General features: G+C 44.3%; 1 protein-coding gene across 1 annotated transcript in view; it reads right to left on the bottom strand.

The window, feature by feature from the left end:
• NUP133 (nucleoporin 133) overlaps nucleotides 1-9,383 on the bottom strand; it is a 279,562-nt gene that overhangs the window by 218,875 nt on the left and 51,304 nt on the right. The gene's annotated exons all lie outside the window — the stretch shown is intronic.

Below are 9,383 nucleotides of genomic sequence, written 5' to 3'. Positions count from 1 at the left end.
GATGTGAATGTGTGGACTGAAGACTATGTCGCAGCCTTGCAAACTTCTTCAATGGAGGCAAACCTCAAGTGGGCTACTGATGCAGCCATGGCTCTGACATTGTGAGCCGTAACATGACCATCCAGGGTCAGCTCAGCCTGGGCACAAGTGAAAGAAAAGCAATCTGCCAACCAATTCGAGATTGTTCATTTCCCCCAATGGTGACCCCCATTCCTGTTGGGATCAAAAGAAACAAAAAGTTGGACAAACTGTCTGTGGGGCCTTATCCGATCCACATAACAGGCCAATGCTTGCTTGCAGTCCAAGGTGCTCTCTCCAGGATGGGCATGATATCGTGGAAACAACGTTCACAAGACAATCGACTGGTTCAGATGGAACTCTGAAAAACCTTTGGTAGGAACTTAAGGTGCGTGCGGAGGATTACTCTGGTGCGATGAAACTTAATATAAAGTGCATTCACTACTAGGGCCTGAAGTTCACCGACCCTACGAGCTGAAGTAACAGCCACCAAGAAAATGACCTTCCAGAACAAATACTTCAGATGGCAGGAATTCAGTGGATCGAAAAGGGCTTTCATCAGCTGGGTGAGAATGACACTGAGGTCCCATAACACAGGCGGAGGTTTGACATGGGGCTTTGAAAAAAGCAAACCTCTCATGAAGCGAACTAAAGGCTGTCCAGAGATGGGCTTACCCTCTACACGGTGAAAAGCATTAATTGCACCGAGGTGAACTCTTGAGACCAGATTCGGACAGGTGTGGAAGATATTCAAGCAGGTCTGCGTAGGACAGAAAACAGGATCTAAGGCCCTGCTCTCACAGTAGACGGCAAACCTCCATTTAAAACAATAACAGCAGAATCTTTCCTGTTAGCTAGCAAGACCTGGGAGACACCCTCTGAAAGACCCAAGAAAGAAAAATTCTAGGCTCTTAACATCCAGGCTGCGAGGGCCAGACTGAAGGATGGGATGAAGAGATCCCTCGTTCTGTATGATGATGGTCATAAAACACTCCAATCTCCATGGTTCTTCAGAGGATAACTCCAGAAGAAGACAGAACCAGATCTGCAGAGGCCATTAAGGCTGAATCAGAATCACGTTCCCATGGTCTTGCTCGAGTTTCAGCAAAGTCTTCCCACGAGAAGAATGGCAGGATATACATACAGAAGGCCTGTCCCCCCAATGAAGGAGGACGGCATCCAACTCTAGCCTGTCATGGGCCTGAAGCCAGGAACAGAACAGAGGGATTTTGTGGACTTCACACTCAGAAGACCTCTTGAGCAATGTCCGTGTTGAGAGACCACTCATGCAGTTACATAACCCTGCTCAGTCTGTAGGCCAGGCTGTTTTTTGCCCGCCAGATAAGTGGCTTGAAGGAACATGCCATGTTGGTGAGCCCAACACTACACCTTGTTGGTGTAATACATGGCAACCTGATTGTCCATTTGAATGAGTACAATTTGGTGAGACAGCCGATCTCTGAAAGCCTTTGGAGTGTTCCAGATCAACCGAAGTTCCAGGAGATTGATCTGAAAATACATTTCCTGGCAGACCAAGCACCTTGAGTGTGAAGCCCATCCAAATGAGCTCCCAAACACAGAAAAGATGCATCGGTTGTCAGCACTTTTTGCAGCTGAGGAATTTGAAATGGAAGTCGCAGAGTCAGATTGGATAGAATGGTCCACCATAACAGAGAGCAAACAAGCTCTAGGAACACTCGAATGACATCTTCCAGACCTCATCTGGCTTGGCACCACTGAAAGGCCAGGGTCTATTGGGCTGATCTCATGTGAAGGCGTGTCATGGGTGTCGCATAAACTATGGACGCCGTGTGGCCCAATAACCTCAACATCTGCCAAATCATGACCTACTGAGAAGCTTGAACCTGAGAAGCCAGTGCGACTAAAGTGTCCACTCTCGGCCCGGAGGAAGGCTCGAATCTTCTGCAAATCGAGCAGGGCTCCAATAAATTCCAATTGCTTGGCGGGGCAAAGATGGGGTAATTTAAAATGAACCCTAGTAGCTCAAGCACCTGCCTAATCCTCCAATATGCTCTTTACCAGCCAATCGTTGAGGTAAGGGAACACAGGTACCCCCACGCTACTGCTAGGCATTTGGTAAAGACCTTAGGAGTCGACGCAAGAACAAAAGGCAACATATGGTACCGGAAGTGCTGTGTTCCCAACCAAAACTGAAGATACATCCAGTGGAACAGAAGTATCAGGATGTGTGTATATGCGTCCTTTAAGTCCAGACAGCGAAGTGCAGTAGCCTGATGGTTAATGCAGCAGGCTTTGATCCTGGCAACCTGGGTTCGAGTCCCACTGCAGCTCCTTGTGACCTTGGGCAACGCACTTAACCCTCCATTGCCCCAGATACAAAAAAAAATTTACATTGTGAGCCCTCTAGGAACAGAGAAGGTACAGTGCTGTGTACATCTAGTAGTGCTATAGAAATGATTAGTAGTAGTACTAGAGCATAGCCAATCGTGCTCCTGAATCATGGGAAGAAGGGTGCCAAGGAAAACCATCCTGAACCAGGAATTTGTTCAGGGCCCTTAGGTATAGGATGGGATGCATCCCTACTCCCATCTTCTTTTGCACGAGGATGTACCTGGAATAGAATCCCTGCCCTTCTTCCCCTGGTGAAATGAGCTTGACTGCATGGGCCTTTAGAAGAACAGAGAGTTCCTCCTCAAGTACCTGCTCATGCTGAGAGCTGTAGCAATGAGCTCCCTGTCAGCAATTTGGAGGTTTCTGATGCCAATTTAGGGCATATCTGAGACAGACTATATGGAGAACCCACCAGTCGGAGGTTATAAGGGGCCACCTTTTGTGGAAAAACATCAACCTACCCCTAACCAGCAAGTCATCCAGAATGGACACTTAGAAAGTGGCTATGCTCTGTTGCAGCCAGTCAAAAGCTCATCCCTTGCTTTGACTGGGGAGCAGCTGGGGCCTTAAGCACACGCTGTTGATGAGAACAAAAGAACTGGCAAGATGTAGGCTGGCAAGATGAGGTGGTGTATCTATGCCTCAAAGTAGTAGGCATCCCTCGACTTGCCAAAAGACACCAGATGAATCAGTATGTTTCTAGACCTGGTCAGCAAACTCTTCAAACTTCTCTCCAAAAAGGTTATCCCACCGACATGCAGCATCCGCCAACTTCTGCTGAACCGCTGGTTCCAAGTCAGAAACACGCAGTCATAAGAGTTTGCGCATTGCTATACTTTGGGCAGAGATCCTAGATGGCACATCATAAGTGTCATAGGTGCCCCTGGCCAAGAACTTGCGACACACCTTCTGGTGTTTGGCCAACTGGCATATCGACTTGGCCTGCTCAGGTGGAAGCCAAGTCTAGCAACTTGTGCACCGAGTTCCGCAAGTACACACGCGTGAAGAGCTGGTAAGATTGTATACAAGACATGAGCACAGAAGCCTGGAACACCTTCCTCCCCCCCCTGAAAGAAAAAGTCCAAGGTCCTAGCTTCTCTGCCTGGGGGCAGCAAGGCATAATCTCTAGAACTCCTGGCTCTTTTGAGGGCAGATTCCACCACTACAGAATGAGGCAACTAGGTCTTATCAAATCCAGGTGTGCTGTGGATCCAATGCATAGTGTCAACCTTCTTAAGCAGGACAGGGACCGACAGACGGGACTCCTAATTCCGAACAAAAAATTCCTGGAGTACCTCGTGGAGAGGGACAGTCACAGCCTCTCTAGGGACAGTCACAGCCTCTCTAGGTGGAGGCTCGTAGTCCAGGACATCAAGCAGCTTGGCCCTGAGTTCGTCCTCCACCTCTAAAGGAAATGGTTTGGCCTCAATCATTTCCTTCACAAACGAGGGGAAAGAAAAGTTCTCTGGAGGAGATTTTCTAAGTGTAGGAGAGGGTTCAGAGGGTATCCGCCTCTGAACCCCCCCCCCCCCCTCCACATCAGCCTCATCTAGAAGGTCTTTTGGCAAGAAGGGATGTCTACTACTTCGAGGCATAGGCACACCACCTCATCTCGCTAGCCTACTCAGGCTCAGCCCCATAGGACTCATCCTCTGAAAAATACCGTGGATCCTCCTCTGACTCCCATGAGCGTTCCTCATCGGTGTCAGTCAAAAGCTCCTTGTGGGAGGGCTGAGACAGAGCCTGCCTTGACTTAGACAAACCATGTCCTCAAGAAGGGCAGCTCCCGTTGACGCCAGCAAAACTTCTCCAGCGACATTGAGGGAGTACATACACGACCCCAGAGGAGGAGGCTGCATGGGAGACTGAGGGCCAAGCGGTGCCGCAAAGGGCAGCAGGGTAGATGCAAGCACCCCCGATGCACACCGTTGCAAGAGGCCATCCAGCAGCTCAGAGAGCAAGGCCTGGATGCTGGGAAAGGCTGGGATTCCGGCTCCGAGACAGGCTGCAGAACTGATGGGGCCAAGGCACCAGAAAACAAAAAAGGGAACCTGAACATGGGCACATCAAAAACCAGCGGAAAACACACCGAAAAGCACCAAAAAAAAAAATCTTTCCAGACCGAAGTGTGAAGAGATGCCAATAAAAGCAGCCACTCTTTACCACAGTAGAAAAATAACTGCAGTAACCGCGCTCTTGCGAGTGGGAAGGCATTTGTGCATGAACAGTGGAGCATGTCTCACGCTACACAAAGATCTTCTAAAACTTGTCATAAGCTCCAGACCGAGCAACACAGGACCGCGTTACCCAATTGTGAGAATTATGGCCTACTTACCCTCGGAGAAACATTTAAAAGGCATATCTTTTTCATTAATATTCGATTCAGGAAAATGAATAATATTGCAACTGTTTTTTTAGATACTGTAATCTTCCTTATGTTTTATCAGTTATCTTTTTGTGAAGCGCTTCATACCCTTTGCGAGATTAAGTGGGTAAAAAAAATGCAGAGATTAGATTAGTTTACATTCTTTGCTCAAAAACTAAATCTATATAGAACTGTAAAGAAAATTACAGAAAACGAGAATATGCTGGACTAGCAAAAGACAAGTCAAACATATCACTTGATGTGTCATGAAAACTCACATTAATTATAATTTCTATAAGGGTGGGAAAATATGCATCTTCAATGTTCACCTATTTTCTGCCAGAAAAGATTTTCCCTCTGAGTCAATCTGAATACCATACATAACAAAAGAATTTAAAATGCTGATATAGATGCCTTTATCTTTAAAGAGGGATGTGCTCTAAAACACAAATTTCAAACTCCAGAAAGATACATAGTTAACAGCAGCTATGGCTGTTTGCACTTTTCTGTCTTTGTACTTATTTTACTGTAAACCACCAAGGTCTGCAAAGCTAGGCTGTAGAGCAAATGTTAATAAACTAAACAGTAACCAAATATTAACATCTGCAGTGTTTTGGTTTTTTTTTTTTCATTCATTCCACAATAGAGTTTCCAGTCAGGACATTTTAGACAAACATTGATAAAGTTTAAGTGCAAGTCAAAGAAAAGAAACTGACATCTACTTTAGAAGAGTTAAGGATGGATCAATTTTTGAACACTAGGAATTATGAATCAAAGCCAATTATTTCCCTCACCTTAAAAACAATGAACATTTATGTTCTAGTAAAGTTAATGTATACTGTGATATCATGCTCGGTGGAATGCTGCTGGAAATAAACTCACTAGTCAGCATCCACATTGGGCTCCATCAGACAACATCACTATCTGTGAGTATACAACGGCCTGCTTGTCCTCGTAGAAACCTTGATGACCAAATAATGAAAAACAGTTTAAAAATGAGGTAAATACACAAGTTCTGAATTCGTAATTTAAATTTTTATTCTTTCCAACCCAACAGAATGCTGGAAAGAAATTATCCATAAGGGGTCAAAAAAAAAAAAAAACACCTGTTCTATCTGGGAAAAAAATAACTCACTGAAAATTTAATGGAATGGTACTAGATTTGGAATGGATAAAAAAAAAAAAAAAGTTTAAAAATGAGCTTTACTGGACCAGGGGTTCCAGAGAAATAAAACTCCCCAAAAGCATTTCAGTGGGAGAGGCAATTCTAGCAGGAGCTGGGGGAAGAGGGGGGGATCAGAGGGGGCTAAAGGACCATATTGAGGGTTATGCAGATGCCAGTCGATATTCAGCTGAGGCTTGCATAACTGTCTTATGCGAGTCCCATCTGATAGCACTGGATATTCAATGCTGGTGCTCAGACACATACCGACATTAAATAATTGGGGCTAATTTAGCAGTCAACAGTCAGCTTTAAAAACAAAAACACTAACTGCCACTGAAGGTTACTGGGGAGGGAATAATCTTAACATTGTGTAAGTTCTTTGCTTCTCCCCCCACTACCCCCCCCACGTTGTATCTCACCTTGAGAAGGATGAGGTGAGTAATCAAATGATTTTAAAGTGTTCTTTCCAAATCCATGGAATGATTATGAATCACTATATTCAAACTTCATGTCTCCTGGTTCTACAGCTTTCTTTCCTTTGGAAAAAAGAGTTGCTTCCTGGCTGTGCATTAATACCTTAAAAATATTTAAAAGTCTTATATCTCCACTGTCATTCCTTTCTTCTAGGGAATACATATTTAGGTCTTCAAGTTTCAGCTTACATGTCTTTTGCTGTAGACTCTGCACAGCTTTGGTTGCCTTTTTGCTGCACTGCCTCTAACTAACATGGAAAAATGTCTTACCTGATAACTTTCTTTCTTTTAATCATAGCAGATAGTTTATAGATTATTGACATTTGCTAAACCGTGCTAACTGATCAAACAAAGCAGAGTGGTGTACAATCTACAACAAAATTTCAGAGAGGAGGAAATTCCATTTACGATAGTAAAGTACTACAGTCACACAAAGAAGGAGAGAAAAGAGAAAAACAGTAGAATGGAGTAAGATGAATCCAGAGATTTGTGGGTTGTGACCAGCAGGTGGAGACTGAGAGCACTGAACTGAATTCTGTCTTACAGGACAGTATGCAGCCTGGTCAATTAGTACTTCTCATAACAAAGCAGAAATAATAATGCCAACAAAAGTAAACAGGATGCTAGGAATTATTAAGAAGGGGATGCAAAATAAGACCAAGAATATAACACCTTTGTATCGCTCCATGGTACAGCCTTATCTTGAGTGTTACATTCAGATCTGGTTGCCATATCTCAAAAATGATATAGTGGAATTAGAAAATGGTCAAAGAAGAGCGACCAAAATATAAAGGGGATGGAGCTCCTCCCATATGAGGAAAAGCTAAAGACGTTACGGCTCTTCAGCTTGGAAAAGAAACAGCTGGGGTGGGGGGTATGATTGAGGTCTATAAAATCCCGAGTGGTGTAGAATGGGTAGAAGCGAATCGATTTTTCGCTTATTCAAAAAAAGTACAAAATGTCCAGGGACACTCAATGAAATTACATGGAAATACTTTTAAAACAAATAGGAGGAAATATTTTTCACTCAAAGAATAGTAAAAGCTTTGGAACTTGTTGCTGGAGGATGTGGTAATAGTGATTAGTATATCTGGATTTAAAAAAAGGTTTGGAGAAGTTCTTGCAGGAAAGTCCATAGTCTGTTATTGAGATGGACATGGGGGAAGCCACTGCTTGCCCTGGGATTGGTAGCATGGAATGTTGGCCACTATTGGAAGCAGGATACTGAGCTAGATGGACCCCTGGTCTGACCCATATGGCTATTCTATTCTTAATGATGCATCAGATTTAAAATATTAATCAGTGGTTTCAGTATATCCACAATGAATATTCATGAGATAAATTTGCATGCAGTGGAAGCAGTGTATGCAAATCTCTCTCATGAATATTCATTGTTGGTAACCTGAAAACCTGACTGGCCGGGGTGCCTCCAGGACCAGGTTTGGGAACCACTGATACTTTTTCAATTCAAAGTCTGTGTTTAAGATACACACAGACTTTGAATTGAAAAAGTATTACACTGACCAAGAATTTACAACAGCATCTGCATTTGCACGCCAAATAGACGGATAGAATTTCATACCGCCCAAGCTAAGTAGCGGATATTTTCATACTTTTTAGGAAAAACTATTTTCAGTTGTGCTGTGCTACAACTAGGTTGGAGGTAGGGTGTGCGATGATGTTAGCAGGGTGTTGATTTACATCTTGAACATTTGAGTCTAATTTTATTAGAATGCATATTATCCTGGTTTCTGATAGTATTTACTAATTGTAACAAAAGAAACTGATTTTATAGGATACCCAGTAATCCAATTAATAAAATTTAACTGCCAGACCCTTGACCATTCTTCTAACGTTTGGAGATCCCTTCTCATCATTTCTACTCCCTCCAGGGTATCCACTCTATTGGCTATTTTTGTGTCATCCGCAAAAAGGCACACCTTTCCTTCCAACCCTTCAGCAATATCTCCCACAAATATATTAAACAGAATAGGCCCCAGCACTGACCCCTGAGGAACTCCACTGCTCACCTTCCTTTCCTCCGAGCGGATTCCATTTACCACCACCCTCTGCCACCTGTCGGTCAACCAGTTTCTTATCCAGTTCACCACTTTCGGTCCTAAGTTCAACCCTTTCAGCTTATGCACGAGTCTTCTGTGGGGGACTATATCAAAGGTTTTGCTGAAGTCCAGGTTCATAACATTTAGCACATGTCTCTCATCCAGTTCTTTGGTCACCCAGTCAAAAAAGTCAATAAGATTCGTTTGGCAGGATTTTCCTTTGGTAAAGCCATGTTGCCTTGGGTCCTGTAACCCATCGGTTTCTAGAAAGTTAACTATCCTTTCTTTCAGCAGTGACTCCATTATTTTTTCTACCACCGACGTGAGACTTACCAGTCTGTAATTTCCCACTTCTTCCCTGTCTCCACTTTTGTGAAGAGGGACCACATCCGCTCGTTTCCAAACTCGCGAAACTCTCCCATCTCTAAAGCTCTATTAAATAAATCTTTAAGGAGATCACGTGATGAGTTGAAGAGAGCAGACGTGTTGTAGCTCTCCTCTGAGACCTCGCCCTCCCACCCGCACCCGGCAGCGAGGGCCACGGTTCCAAATCACCACCCCAAGAGGAGGAGAGTGAAAGGAACTTTATGGACCAGTTTGTCACTCGATCAGAGTCCAGCATGCCTCCAAAAAGCGGGAAGAAAGAGGAGAAGACTAGACCGCTCAATTCCAAGATGGCCACGAACCCGACACCAGAAAAAACCCCTGCGGAGTTCACTGAGGCACAGTTACAGCAACTGACTGTGGTGGTCAAATCAGCAATGGAACCACAACTTCACCAACTACAGCAACTCTCTGGTCAGCTCACCGCTTTTGAATCGCTATTAGCGGAAACTACAAAGCGAACGGGTGAATTAGAACAGCGAATGTCGGCGGTGGAGGATAAGGAGGCCGGAATATCGTCGAGGTTGACGGAACTCGCAGAGCTG

This window comes from Microcaecilia unicolor, chromosome 3, assembly GCF_901765095.1.
Source record: "Microcaecilia unicolor chromosome 3, aMicUni1.1, whole genome shotgun sequence".
Classification (NCBI taxonomy): domain Eukaryota; kingdom Metazoa; phylum Chordata; class Amphibia; order Gymnophiona; family Siphonopidae; genus Microcaecilia; species Microcaecilia unicolor.
The sequence above is the reverse complement of the archived record's forward strand: the minus strand, read 5'-3'. Positions and strand labels throughout refer to the sequence as shown.